The sequence below is a fragment of the Lutra lutra genome, chromosome 5, assembly GCF_902655055.1.
Source record: "Lutra lutra chromosome 5, mLutLut1.2, whole genome shotgun sequence".
NCBI lineage: Eukaryota > Metazoa > Chordata > Mammalia > Carnivora > Mustelidae > Lutra > Lutra lutra.
The window spans coordinates 159,275,231-159,291,285 of record NC_062282.1 but is presented as its reverse complement, the minus strand read 5'-3'; the positions used below and the strand labels follow the sequence as shown (position 1 = coordinate 159,291,285).

Sequence of the window (16,055 nt, the reverse complement as noted above, 5' to 3'; positions counted from 1 at the left end):
TACATTAAAAAGATTATCCACCACGGGGCGCCTGGGTGGCTCAGTGGGTTAAAGCCTCTGCCTTCGGCTCAGGTCATGATCCCGGGGTCCTGGGATCGAGCCCCGCATCGGGCTCTCTGCTCGGCAGGGAGCCTGCTTCCTCCTCTCTCTGCCTGTCTCTCTGCCTACTTGTGATCTCTGTCAAATAAATAAATAAAATCTTTAAAAAAAAAAAAAAAAGATTATCCACCATGACCTGGTGGGATTTATCCCTGGGTTTCAAGGATGGTTCAACTTTCGCAAATCAATCAATCTAATAGAAGAAATCAGTAAGAGAAGAGAAAAGAACCACATGGGCCTCTCAATTGATGGAGAAAAAGCATTTGACTAAATCCAGCATCTGTTTCTGATTAAAACGCTTCAAAGTATAGGGATAGAGGGAACATTACTGAACTTCATAAAATCTATCTATGAAAAACCCACAGCAAATATCATCCTCAATGTGAAAAAATTTGCAGCCTTTTTGTTGAGATCACGAACACGACAAGGATGTACACTCTCACCACTGTTGTTCAACATAGTATTAGAAGTCCTAGCAACAGCAATCAGATTACAAAGAGAAATAAACGGTATCCAAATTGGCAATGAAGAAGTCAAACTCTCTCTCTTCGCAGATGACATGATTCTTTATATGGAAAACCCAAAAGACTCCACCCCCAAGTACTAGAACTCATACAGAAATTCAGTAACATGGCAGGATACAAAGTCAATGTACAGAATTCAGTGGCTTTCTTATAAACAAACAATGAAAATACAGAAAGGGAAATTAGAGAATTGATTCCATTTACTATAGCACCAAGAACCATAAGATACCTGGGAATAAACCTAACCAAAGATGTAAAGGATCTGTACTCAAGGAACTATAGAACACTCATGAAAGAAATTGAAGAAGACACAAAAAGTTGGAAGACCATTCCATGCTCTTGGATTGGAAGAATAAACACTGTTAAAATGTATATACTGCCTAGAGCAATCTATACTTTTAATGCCATTCTGATCAAAATTCCACCGGTATTTTTCAAAGAGCTGGAGCAAATAATCCTAAAATTTGTATGGAATCAGAAGAGACCCCAAATCTCTAGGAAAATGTTAAAAAAAAAAAAAACTGGCGGCATCACGTTACCAGATTTCAAGCCTTACTACAAAACTGTGATTACCAAGACAGAATGGTACTGGCATAAAAACAGACACATAGACCAGTGGAACAGAGTAGAGAGCCCAGAGATGGACCCTCAACTCTATGGTCAAATAATCTTTGACAAAACAGGAAAAAAATATACAATGGAAAAAAGACAGTCTCTTCAATAAATGGTGCTGGGAAACCTGGACAGCTATATGTAGAAGAATGAAACTAAACCATTCTCTTACAGTGTACACAAAGATAAACTCAAAATGGATAAAAGACATCAATGTGAGACAGGAATCCATCAGAATCTTAGAGGAGAACATAGGCAGGATCCTTTTTGACATCAGCCACAGCAACTTCTTTCAAGATATGTCTCCAAAGGCAAAGGAAACAAAAGCAAAAATTTACTTTTGGGACTTCATCAAAATCAAAAGCTTCTGTTCAGCAAAGGAAACAGTCAACAAAACAAAGAGGCAGCCCACGGAATGGGAGAAGTTATTTGCAAATTACAGTACAGACAAAAGTTTGATATCCAGGATCTATAAAGAACTCCTCAAACTCAACACACACAAAATGAATAATCATATCAAAAAATGGGCAGAAGTTATGAACAGACACTTCTCCAATGAAGACATACAAATGGCTATCAGACACATGAAAATATGCTCATTATCACTAGCCATCAGGGAGATTCAAATTAAAACCACATTGAGATATCACCTTACACCAGTTAGAATGGCCAAAATTAGCAAGATAGGAAACAACATGTTTTGGAGAGGATGTGGAGAAAGGGGAACCCTATTACACTGTTGGTGGGAATGCAAGCTGATGCAGCTATTTTGTAGAACACTGTGGAGATTCCTCAAGAAATTAAAAATAGAGCTTCCCTATGACCCTGCCATTGCACTACTGGGTATTTACCCCAAAGATACAGATGTCATGAAAAGAAGGGCCATCTGTACCCCCATGTTTATAGCAGCAATAGCCACAGTCGCCAAACTGCAGAAAGAACCAAGATGTCCTTCAACGGACGAATGGATAAGGGAGATGTGGTCCATATACCCTATGGAGTATTATGCCTCCATCAGAAAGGATGAATACCCAACTTTTGTAGCAACATGGACAGGACTGGAAGAGATTATTCTGAGTGAAATAAGTCAAGCAGAGAGAGTCAATTATCATATGGTTTCACTTATTTGTGTAGCATAACAAATAGCATGGAGGACAAGGGGAGATGGGGAGGAGAAGGAGTTGAGAGAAATTGTAAGGGGTGGTGAACCATAAGAGACTATGGATTCTGAAAACAATCTGAGGGTTTTGAAGGGGCAGGGGGTGGGCAGTTGCGGGAGGCAGGTGGTGGGTATTAAGCAGGGCACGTATTGCATGGAGCACTGGGTTTGGTGCAAAAACAATGAATTCTGTTATGCTAAACAGAAATTATAAATAAATCAATAAATACATACATACATACATACATACATACATACATACAATCTTTAAAAAAATAAAACAATGGTGCTAGGACAACTAGACATCTATATACAGAAGATTGAAACTTGACCATTCTCTTAAACCATACACAAAGATAAACTCAAAATGCATTTAAAAAAAAACTCAATGTGAGAAAAGAATCCATCAAAATCCTTGAGGATAGCATAGGCAGTAACCTCTTTTACATCAGCCACAGCTACTTCTTTCAAGGCATGTCTCCAAAGGCAAGGGAAACAATAGTGCAAATGAGTTTTGGGGACTCATGAAGATTAAAAAAAAAAAAAAAACTTCTGCACAGCAAAGAAAACAGTCAACAAAACAAAGAGGCAACCCACGGAATGGGAGAAGATATTCACAAATGGCATTACTGACAAAGGGTTGATATCAAGATCTATAAATAATTTCTCGACCTCAAAAACCAGGAGACAAATAGCCAACATGGGACATATGTACTATGGTGAGTGCTGTGAATTGTGTAAGACTAATGATTCACACACCTTTACCCCTGAAGCAAATAATACACCATATGTTAATATAAAAAATAACCAAGTTAAAAAATGGGCAGAGGATATGAAGACATGAAAAAAAATGTTCATCATCATTAGCCAACAGGGAAATTCAAATCAAAACCACACTGAGATACCATCTTAAACCTTTCAGATTGTGAAAAATTGAAAAGGCAAGAAACAATAAATAATGGTGAAGTTGTGGAGAAAGGGGAACCTTCTTACACTGTTGGTTGGAATGCAAACTGGTGTAGCCACTCTGGAGAACTGGAGGTTCCTTAAGCAGTTATAAAGAGAAATAACATATAATGCAGTGAATCCAGTACAGGGCATCTACCCAAAGTAAAGGAAATAATGAATTTGAAAAGATATATGCACCACTACAATTTTGCATTACTTACAATAGCCAAGGTATGGAAACAACCCAGGTATCCATCTAGAGCGGAATGAATAAGGACGACCTTTCATCCAAACCACCATCTACCTTCTTGCCTATCCAGGGGTCCATACCTGTACCCCTAGATCACCACATTCTGCCTGTGCCCTCCCCCGAGGGTCCCAGATCATACCCACACTCCTGCCCAGAGAAGTCCCTAGAAGTACCTGCAGATCCAGGTCTTCCTCTTCCTTCTTGGCAGAAGTGGGCTGAAGCTTCTGGACCAGGAATCCAATATCTAGGATAAATTCCACTTAAAAGAAGAAGCACAAGACTCAGAAAGTGGGTTTTCATGTGCTTCAACTGTCACACAAAGATCACTGCATCATTCCAACCCCTTCAAACCTAGCTGTCTCTGATACTACAAATTAGAAAGGTTTCTCTGCTTTAGCTGCAAATGGTGTTCCAGTAGCACCACTGCAGGAGAGTACAAAACAGTTTTTTAGGAATGCTAACAATGATAAATTTCATTAATATATGACAGTGATAGTATAAGTATTGCCTGGTACAGATTTATGAATTAGAGTCACATACGGTTGAAACAGGGAGGGAGTCTTATCCCCAAATAACATATAAGACTTTAGTGAGTATAACTACAGATGCAATCCTCTTCATGCTGTACACTCACTGATCAAAAATAAATCTACTCATCGCCAGCTACTGATCCCATCAGTGGGAATGCCCTTTAAACACTAACCACATGGGATACCTGGGTGGCTCAGTTGGTTAAGTGGCTGCCTTCGGCTCAGGTCATGATCTCAGCGACCTGGGATCAAGTCCCACATTGGGTTCCTTGCTCAGCAGGAAGCCTGCTTCTCCCTCTGCCTCTGCCTGCCACTCTGTCTGTCTGTGCTCACTCTCTCTGAAAAAAAAAAAAAAAAAAAAAAAAAAAAAAAAAAAAAAAACACCCACAAAATAATACTCAAGCATTTTATGTCTGATCTGCCAAAGCCTGCCTTCATGAAGCATAACCCAGATGCTCTTGCATTTGGGACCCACAACATCCCTTCATCCACAGGATTACTCCTATCAGTAAAACCTTGAGTGTCTTTGTAGAAAGAAGTTTGCCAGCCTTTCCTGTGGTGCATTAGTCAGGAGAAGTTGTAGATATTTATTTAAAGTCTGATGTAATTAATCTTGCTGCTGAAAAAAACCTAAAGTAAACCTAGAGTAACCTAAATATCACAGTCACCCAGGCCCTTCAGCACCTCTAATAGTGTCTTGAGGGTGTCATGAAGTGCAGTAAGCTATTAATCCTGGGCAGACTATTTCTGAATGACCTCTGTTGGCTGCTGGTCAAAAGAGAAGCAGATAACATTGTGGGTGTAATTTCCCTGTCAGACGTACAGCAAGCCCTGATACTCAGGCCTGCAGTTGTCAAACTGAAGAATATAGGGACAGGAAGGCCACTTTACCAGAAGAAGCCCTTGGAGAAAACATGAACAAAGATTCTTGGTCATGTCATGCCTCATGAACACTGACCATAACAGAAGACAATTAAATGGTTAAGAATGTGTATCAGGATAGTGATATGCATTTTTTCCAGTGATGTTGAAACTGGGCTTAAGAAACAGATTTTAAATGTTTGAAGATTGAAGATTCAGGCTTGCATTAAACAAACAAACAAACAAACAAAAAACTATTTTCAGACTTTTGAAAAATTCCAGATGCTATGTGTTATCAAAGTGCACTATGTCCTGATTTTTGTTGTTGTTGTTGTTATTTTTCATTTCAACAAATTCATTGGCCTGTAACAGGTAATATGACATAAGAGAGAGCATGGCCTATTCAGGCCTTGTGTCTTATATCAGCACAAGGGATATATTATCACTGTGGTCCCTGGCAGCTGGAGACACACAGGGCTGGAGTGGGAAAGTCTTTGAACCTTTCTCAAACCAGTTTCTTTTCCTTATATTTGTGGGGCTGTTGTAATTTGAATATAAATAATTAATTTGTAAAACTTAATGACTTTTTATGTTGTGTCTGTTCTGATCTATAATATAAGTATTACTGTTTTATGCAGCTTTATTCATTTTTACTCAGTGAAATATTTTACACATCTTGGCAGGTAAACTTCACCATACCTGTTAATAAACCCCACTGGTTGTTACTGTACATGGTAACTTCCTCAGTTAAGTTTGGATCTGGAAAGGATAAAACTTCAAATATAGCTACTGTTATGGTTTAAAAGCTCAAGTTTCCAAAAGCATGTGTAAAGACCTGCTGTGCAAAACTGCAAGCAGGAAGCTGTTATGTGGAAAAAGTGCTCGGAAAATATCCCCTTTTTGTAGTGTATTGAAATGTAAAATCTTGATGTCAGTGTGACTGCTGATGGATTTTTGTTGGAAAGTGTAATTATAGAATATGCTGTATTGTCATGGGGTTGAAGAGAACGCTTCCTAATATCAGTACTCTAAAAATATCCACACTGTATTTATAAACATGAGTATACTGTGTTTTTTTCCCTTCTTTTTGGATATTTTATGGCAGATTGAAAAATCAAAATAATTCATACTGATCAAAAACACACTGTAGGAGTGTTTGCGTGGCTCAGTCATTTAAGGGTCTCTTTTTGGCTCAGGTCCTTACCTCAGGATCTGGGATCAAGAAGAGTGTCAGGATCCCTGCTAGGTGGAGAACCTGCTCCTTCCTCTCCCTTCGCCCCTTCACCCCTCTCCCATTCATGGTCTCTCTCTCAAATAAATAAATAATTTTAAAATAATCTTACTATCTATTAAAACACAGGTGAATGGATAAAGAAGAGGTGATATATATATATATATATATATATATATATATATATATATATATATATATAATGTATATGTAAAAATCAGGACAATGTATGTATATATATATATATATATATATATATATATATATATATATATATATAATGGAAAATTACTCAGCTATAAAAGATGAGATCTTTCCATTTGGAATAACATGAATGGACCCAGAGGCCATAAACCTAAGTGAAATAGGTCAGACAAAGACAAATATCATATGAGTTCAATCTTATGTGAAATCTGAAAAGCCAAAATGAATGAACAACCAAACAAAAAAGCAAAATCAGACCTATCAATACAGAGAGCAAACTGATGGTTGTCAGAAGGGAGGTGAGGGCATGGGAGAAATGATGAAAGGGAGTAGGAGACATAGGCTTCCCATTATGAGATAAGTAAGTCATAGGGCTGAATATGGTCAATGGTATTGTAATTGTGTCTCTGGTGATGGGTGGTAGCTACACTTTTGGTCAGTTTAGCATAAGGTAAAACTTGTCCAATCACCATAATGTCTATCTGAAGCTAGCATAATATTAAATGTCAAATATATATATATTTGACACCATATATATATATATATATATATATATATATATATATATATATATATATATGAATTGAGTTTGCCTGGGAGTGACAGAAACTCAAATGCAATCCAACTAGAATTGGCCTTGCTCAGCTAGTCTAAGGGCAGAAAGTAGCCCTGGCCCTCTGGCTTCTTGAGGAAACCCCTCTCTTCACTTCTGTGATATTTTACTTCCAGTTCCCTTCTTTGTTCATTTCTGGTTTTCCTTCCCCTGCCAGCTTTTTCCTGTGTGTCCTTTTGGTTTGTGTTCAGTCCACATTTCTTCTCTTCATGGTCCTCATGGGGAAGCCCATCTATTCCCCAGCTTCAGAGAGCACCTCTCTGCCTTTTACTCTTCTCTCCTCTGAGCTCCAGAGACTGTGTATGTGCTCAGCGAGGAGACAGCTCCATCAAAGCTCACTCCTTCAACAAGTAATTAATGGGAGCATTCTGTGTGCCAGTGGGGAACATAAGGTTCCTGAGCACATTCCTTTCTTTCTTTAATTAGTTTCAGACATTGAATTTACTGATTTATCAATTGCATAAAACACCCAGTGCTCATTCCATCACTTTCCCTCCTCAATACCCATCACCCAGTTACCTCTTCTCCCCACCAACTTCCCCTCCAGCAACCCTCAGCATGGTCCCTATAGTTAAAAGTCTCTTATAGTTTGCCTTCAGCTCTATTTTCATCTTATTTTATTTTCCTTCCCTTCCCCTATATCCATGTGTTTTGTTATTTAAGTTCCATATATGAGTGAAATCATATGGTATTTGTCTTTCCCTGTCTAGTTTCACTCAACATAATATCCGTTAATTCCACCCACATCATTTTAAATGGCAAAATTTAGTTACTTTTGTTTAGTGAGTAATATTACACACACACACATACCATATCTTCTTTTTCCAGACTTCTAAAAGATCTATAGTTTCACCCTGTTGCTTATTGCACTTTGTGGTAGCCTCCTTAGATTCCATTTCCTCCGCTATTTTCTTAGCTATATCATTCCAAATTCAAGTCTCCACACCTTCTGCCTTCCAAACGGTGGTTACTTTTATACTTATAGACTTGCAGCATTTGTTTTCTCAGATCTCTGGTTGATTTGTTAGGTGTTCAGAATGATTTGACATGTAGCTGTATTTGAAGGATGAGACAAACTTAACTTCTACCACCCTCCCCCTCTCCCCAGAACTTTCAAAATGGATGCTGGATACAAGTACTGTGAACCTGGTGAAAGGCTGGATTTTGTTATCTCCCTTCTATAAGAGCTGAATATCATTTTAGCAATAGGTAAAATGGTAACTTGTGGGCGCCTGGGTGGCTCAGTGGGTTAAGCCGCTGCCTTCGGCTCAGGTCATGATCTCAGGGTCCTGGGATCGAGTCCCGCATCGGGCTCTCTGCTCAGCAAGAGGCCTGCTTCCTTCTCTCTCTCTGCCTGCCTCTCTGTCTACTTGTGATCTCTCTCTGTCAAATAAATAAATAAAATCTTTAAAAAAAATTTTTTAATAAAAAAAAAAAATGGTAACTTGTGACACACCTTCTTCTTTTCCAAGCTTAGGTTTCTTTGGGGAAGATGTACCAAACACAATGCCTACCATTTTCCAGACATATTTTTGATCTTTGCTGGATGATTTGAAAGTAGAATTTCCTCTATTTGCCATATAGTCCCACCTACCCCTGAAATCTGATGTTTCATCAGGTCAAATGGCCCATGTCTTCATTAATATTTGTTTCAGCATTTTAGTGAATGGTGACTCTGAGTGACACATTCAACTTTGTACTAGTTGAGCCTTTCAGACTTACCATGATCTTCACTATAAATACATACTGAATATTAATTTTTCATCTTGAAGGAAAGTTAACCTGTTTTCCTTAAAACATGGTTTCTAGGTATTGATGTCAGGAGGGTAACTGATAAAACCATTGGTCATTGACCAGATGAACTGCCTGGTTATTGGCCAACCAAACTAGGCTGACCTGACAATGTCCTGGTGATTGGCCAGGGCATAGCGGTGACACCACCAGAAGACATTGTGATGCCCCAGGGCTGTTATAAAAACACAGCAACAGCCCAGGTCACACTGAGGAGAGATATAGTCATTCAGCTTCAGCTCTTCTTCATACTCCTTATGTTCTCTGCCCTTTTCTTTGCCCTTGCCCATGGCAAGCCCCCTGCCCACACCTCTTGCTTCAGGCTTCTTGCCAACCCTGCACACAACCTTCATGTTAGTTCCTACTTTTGTGCTCCTCTGTGCATCTAAGAGTCTTTGAACCAGCATCCAGCAACTCCTGGGCCTATTTCCCACTGTGTGGATGGCCTAGCTGCGCCCCACACCTCTGGGGTCACAAGTGAGCTCAACACAGGAAGCTATGTCCCCATCATGAGAGAGCACTGGGCACACTACTACTTTGCCCTTCAATCAAGGTCAGCACAGGCACATGACTTCCCTGAATACCCAGCCAACCCAGATGTGCACAATGTGTACAATGCCTCCAGATCCTTGGCATACAGGGAATTTTAGGAAACAAGTAAGTACTGGGAGAAGGAATAATCACATCATTGGACACAGTGGGAGTGCTTGGAACACAAGTTCTCAGACCACAAACTCTCTGACTTGACTCATCACTAGACAAACTAATACCCAGACACCTGACCAACCAAGAGCCCACAGACCACAAACCCTCTAACACAGCAGAGAAATTCAGATATTAGAACAAAGGAACCACCAGGAAACCAAAGACTGGAAGATTTATGAACTCATTTGACACTGGGTAGGTGAATCACACAGACTTGGGGTGAACCAGGAGCCTTCATACCACAAGCTGGCCAGCCCAATGAAGCACAAGGCTGGTGAGTCCAGAGAACAGCAGGATTCCCAATGCCAAGAAACCATGAGTGCTACATTCCTGGTCAGCAATGGGAAAATGAATCACTTGGACAGCAGGATCACTATGTGCTCTTGGACCTGGTGACCAAAAATCCAGCTCTCTACTAGGCCAGGCAGGCACATGCATATAAGGCTCACCATGCTCCTTTGGTCCTCAAGACCAACAACTTAGCTCTGTATTAGGCAAACCAGGCACCTTGACAGTGGGTTCACCTTGTGTCCCTGGACCAGGTAACCAATAATTCACCTCTGTCCTAGGCCAAGCAGGCACCTGAACAGCAGGATCACCACATGCTCATGCACATGGAAACTTATTTCCCCACAGAGTACAGGACACTCAAACACTTTTGCCACTTCGCTACAAGAACTCCAAACCTGCACAGCATTTAACCCGTGAGTCCACAGAACCAATGCCATCTTGGAGCCTTCAAACCATGAGCCCTACATCCGATACTATCACTGGTATAAAAAGTTACTGGGACATCAAGACATTCTGACTGGGTGCCTTCCAATCCTGCATAGAAATGAGCATTCCAGTTCCCTCTCCCTGGGATTGACTTTAGATTGAGGACCCTCTGGCCTTCCACCTGTCCAGTATTCATCTTTTGGGGAATTCTCCTCAGAAAACAACACTATGCTCTAGGAGATGAAACAGTCCAGTATTTGAAGACTTTGTATTAAAACTCAGGGCAGAAAGTGAGGAGGAGGGCTTGGAGGAAATTGTAGAGGAGAACCATGCCCTGAGCGCAAAGCAATCATTGACTGAGACCCTCCAGTTGAACAAGAGGAGTTCTGTCCTGGAGGGAGAGGTGGAGGCCCTAAAACAAGAGGTCATGCAGTGCAGTGAGAGGCAGGATCAGCTCTATGAGGTAGAGAGGTTCTTCATTCAAACGAAGAAGTCTTCCTGGAAGTTTCTTCCTTACACGAAGTGCCCAAGTGGTGATGCTGTGCATGTACATATGATGGCATAGGAGAGCTGGGAAAAATGTCATCTCCAGGAATAGGGGTGTGCTGTGAATTTGAATATTAAATTAACTATTTAAAATGATCATTTATGAATATAGAATTTATGAGAGACAACTTCTGGATAATTGTGATGTGTAGCCTGGCTTGCAGTCACTACTGCCCCATATGAGTTATCACATTCTCCTAATGCTGGCTCTGAGAAAGTGTCACTGAAGCATCCAGAGCTGACACTAAGCATAATCTGCCTGTCCTCATCAACACTTTCAAACATACTGATCTCTACAATCCAAGCACAGATACTGAGAAAAGCACCATTCTGATTGGAAGGAATAGAGAAGCAGTATGTCTGTACACAGGTATTTCTGCATAAAGCATTTCTGACTGAGACCTCCCATCAGGTTGTTGATAAACTTGAGGTTGGATCCTGATTTTATGCCTTCAAACTGCAGCCACAGCAGCAAGTGCTTCTCCATGACATGTTCCTCTGTAATCCAGTCCTTCAAAAAGCAACTGTGACAAGACAAGGGAACCAGGGGGGAGAGAGTCCAGAGGCATGAAACCATTCCCTGTGTCTGGGTAAGGAGGTGTGAGGACAGGGCGGTAGTCATAGTGCTGTGAGAGAATAGGATGGTGGGCTCAGTTCTGACCTATGAAGCATTGCAAGAATTGGGGGAGACAGGTGGGATTCACATTGAGTATTTTATGTTCCTGGGTATTTTAGAAGTAAGGCACGGTGTAAGAGATGTGGGGACAGTTGCATCTTGGAGACTGTAGGGTCTTCTTGGGTATGAAGGAAAGAGTCCACTTCCAACAGACAAAGTTGAAATTCTGTGATAAATTGGACACTGGGAATCAGAAGGGAGTTAGAATGTGAGATTCCAGGCTTGGCCCCTCTGGAGAAATGTCCTTTTAAGCTCCAGGGATGTGGGGTGGCAGCGCAGGTGAGGTGCAGATCCCAGTGAGCTATGGATCACATGTGGCTCCAGGTGAGGTGGAAGGAGAAGGGCCTAGGTGTCTGGCTCCTGAGCTGAGCTCAGTCAAGGCAGTGAGCTCATAATACCTGGGCATAAAGAGATGGGAATCATAAGGAAGCTTCCTCTGGGTGTGAGAAGTGAACTTCATGGGACTTGGGAGGTGGGAGGCTTACATACCTAAGATCGATGTTGTCTGAGCTGATTTGAGGGTGCTACTTTTGGGAGCCAGTATGGAGCCTGAATAAGTGCAGGCCACTTAAATGTAAGGGGTGTGTGGGTTGCTTACATGATCCAGCACTTGGAACTTCCTGTAATTACCTGCTCAGACCTTGCTCAACATGCCTTGGTTTCCAAAAACATTAGGCTCCTAGAGGGGATGCTACCCCAGAGCTGCTCACACCTTAAGTCCCCATTCCTTCATCTGTAAAATGTGGGTGAATTTGTTGGGAGGTGTTTTTGTGAGCAGGAGGCAGGAGATGGCAAGCTTAGGGAGGGGGTTCTACAAGAGCAGGGGGCAGATGCAGTCCAGAGAGAGAGATGAAGGAAAGGTAGACTGTGAGCTGGGTCCTTGTCATGGCCTCCCCTCCCCAAAGGCAAAACACCAGATCTTGGAGGACAGCATTCTAGGTGTTGCCTCTGTCCCACACCTGGCCTTCTCTGCCCCTTAAATGTTAGAAGCCATCACAGCCCATCACGTGCCCTGTCACAGACTAGTACCAGATCCTTCCTGCCTCCTTCACTGCTGCTCAAAACCCACACATTAGGGTCCTGGGGCCCTTAGGGAAGCGTGATGCTCCAGTGAGGGTAGAGCTTCTAGTCTTAGGGACTGCTAGTCTTAGGGAGTAAGACTGGTCTTAGGGAACCCTAAGGATGAATGGACACACTCTGAGGTGTGCTGACATGTGGAGTAATTTATAGATTGGTAGGGAGGCAGAGAGGTAGATTTGTAGATTCTCAAGAAAAGCCACAGGTAATTCAGAAAGGTCCCTTAAAAGGGGCACTGTTCACTCATTTTGGATGTTTCCAGTCTTTCTGCTATTCTGATTAAACCCAGAGTGAACATTCATGCATAGTGTTTCATGGGAATTTAAGTTTTCATTCTTTTTGATAATGGTCCAGGAAAGAGCTTGCTAGGTTGTAGGGTTTATGTTTCAATATTGTAGAAGCTATCAAACTGTCATACCAGAGTGGCTGTTCCATTTACTTTTCCATCAGCAATGTAGGAGAGCTGGCTCTTTCCAACATTTGGTGTTTTTACTGTGTTTTATATTAAACAGCTGTCCTAACACGCAGGTAGTAGTGATAATTCAGTCAGATTTTCATTTGCATTTCCCTCATGGCTAGAGATCAACTCCCCCTCCCCCAGTGCTTATTTGCTATCTCAGCATTCTCTTTGATGTAATGTCTGTTCATGGCTCTTTGTCCATTTTCTATTTGGATAGTTTGTTTTGTTTCCTGCTGAATATTGAGAGTTCTTTATATATTCTAGGTAAAAGTTCTTTGTCAGATAATGCGGTTTTCAAATATGTTCTAGTCTAGAGCTTGTCATTTCATGCTCCTAATATAAGCAAATTTCTTAGTGGAAGAAAAGTTTCCAATTTTGGTAAAGTCCTGTTTGTGAAGAGTTTTCATTAATGTAGGGTGCTTTTAGTGCTATGGTCTAGGAACCACAGTTCCTAGGTCCTGAAAGTCTTCTCCTGTGCTTCCTTTGTAAAACTTTTATACTTTTACCTTTCTTTTGTGTTTTCCTTTGAAATGATGCTGTCATAATTTGAGTTCACATTTGTATAAAGGATTAAGTGTAAATGTAGATATTTTTGTTTTAGTTTGGTTTCTATGTCAATGGATGTCCAATGGCTCTGACATATTTTGTTGAAACAACTATCCTTCACTTTAAGTGGGTTATTCAGCTTTATCAAAAATCAGTGAGTCATCCTGACATAGGTCTGCTTTCAGATCTTTCTTCTCTTCTATTGATCATTTCCTCAACCAACATCAAAACTTGAGATGGAACATCCTGAATCCTCTGATTTCATTCTTTCTATTTCGTTCTTATTTTTTTTTTCAACTTTTTTTTCTTGATTACCAAATCATGTTTTTATCATTTTTTAAATATTTTATTTATTTATTTTACAGACAGAGCTCACAAGTAGGCAGAGAGGCAGGCAGAGAGAAAGAAGGGAGCAGGATCCCCGCTGAGCAGAGAGCCCAATGCGAGGCTTGAGCCCAGGACCCTGGGATCATTACCTGAGTTGAAGGCAGAGGCTTTAACCCACTGAGTTACCCAGGCAACCCATTTTATTTTATTTTATTTTATTTTATTTTATTTTATTTTATTTTATTTTATTTTGTTTTGTTTTGTTTTGTTTTATTTTACTTTTTCATTCTTCCAAAATACATTGTTTATGCACCACACCGTGCTCCATGCAACATGTGCCCTCCACAATACCCACCACCATGTTCACCCATCCCCTCACTCCCCCCCTCCCTTCCAAAACCCTCAGTTTGTTTCTGAGTCCACAGTCTCTCATGCATCATCTCCCCTTCTGATTTCCCCCAATTCACTTTTCTTTTCCTTCTCCTAATGTCCTTCATGTTATTCCTTATTCTCCACAAGTAAGTGAAACCATATGATAATTGACTTTCTCTACTTGACTTATTTCACTCAGAATAATCTCCTCCAATTCTGTCCATGTTGATATAAAAGTTGGGTGTTCATCCTTTCTGATGGAGGTGTAACTTCCATTGTATATATGAACCATATCTTCTTTATCCAGTCTTCTGTTGAAGGGCATCTTAGCTCTTTCCAAAGTTTGGCAATTTTAGCCATTGTTGCTATGAATATTGGGGTACAGATGGCCCTTCTTTTCACTATATCTGTATCTTTGGGTAATTACCCACTAGTGCAATTGCAGGGTCATAGGGTAGCTCTATTTTTAACTTCTTAAGGAATCTCCACACTATTTTCCAAAGTGGTTGCACCAGCTTGCATTCACACCAACAGTGGAAAAGGATTCCCCTTTCTGCACATCCTCTCCAACACTTATTGTTTACTGTCTAGTTGGCTTTAGCCATTCTAACCAGTGTAAGGTGGTATCTCAATGTGATTTTGATTTGAATCTCCCTGACGGTTAATGATGATGGACATTTTTCCATGTGCCTGTTAGCCATTTGAATGACTTCTTTTGAGAAGGGTCTGTACACATCGTCTGCCAAATTTTTGATTGGTTTATCTGTGATTATCTGTTTTTGATTGGCTTATCTGTGATTATCTGTTTTGTGAGTGTTGAGTTTGAGGAGTTCTTTATAGATCTTGGATATCAGTGCTTCACCTGTACTGTCATTTGCTAGTATCTTCTCCCATTCCGTGGGTTGCCTCTTTGTTTTCTTGACTGTTTTCTTTGTTGTGCAGAAGCTTTTAATCTTGATGGAGTCCCAAAAGTTCATTTTTGCTTTTGTTTCCTTTGCCTTTCAAGACATGTCTTGAAAGAAGTTGTTGTGGCCAGTGTTGAAGAGGTCACTGCCTATGTTCTCCTTTAGGATTTTGATAGATTCCTGCTTCATGTTGAGGTCTTTTATCCATTTCAAATTTATCTTTGTGTATGGTGTAAGAAAATGGTCAAGTTTCATTCTTCAAGACATAGTTATCTAATTTCCCAGCACCATTTATTGAAGAGATTGTCTTTTTTCCACTGAATATCTTTTCTTGACTTGTCAAAGATTATTTGCCCATAGAGTTGAGGGTCCACATCTGGGCTCTCTACTCTGTTCCAATGGTCTATGTGTCTGTTTTTGTGCCAGTACCATGCTGTCTTGGTGATGACAGCTTTATAGTAAAGCTTGAAATCAGGCAACATGATGCCCCCAGTTTTGTTTTTCTTTTTCAACATTTCCTTAGCAATTTGGGGTGTTTTCGAGTTCCATACAAATTTTAGGATTGTTTGTTTCAGCACTTTGAAAAATGCTGGTGGATTTTTTATCAGGATGGAAATGAAAGTGTAGATTGATCCGGTCAATATAGACATTTTAACAATGCTTATTCTTCCAGTCCATGAGCATGGAATGCTTTTCCATCTTTTTTTGTCTTCTTCAATTTATTTCATGAATGTTCTGTAGTTCCTCCGGTACAGATCTTCTACTGCTTTGGTTAGGTTTATTCCGAGAATTTCCCTTTCTATATTTTCATTGTTAGTGTAAAGAAAGCAACTGATTTTTTTGTACATTGATTTTATATCCAGCCACATCACTGAATTGCTGTATGTGTTCTAGTGGTTTGA

At 40.4% G+C, this 16,055-nt stretch overlaps 1 pseudogene; it reads left to right on the top strand.

Moving 5' to 3' along the window:
• The window catches only part of LOC125101275 (5'-AMP-activated protein kinase subunit gamma-2-like), a 29,993-nt pseudogene extending 24,953 nt beyond the window's left edge, over positions 1-5,040 (top strand).
• The last annotated feature ends 11,015 nt before the right edge of the window (positions 5,041-16,055 follow it).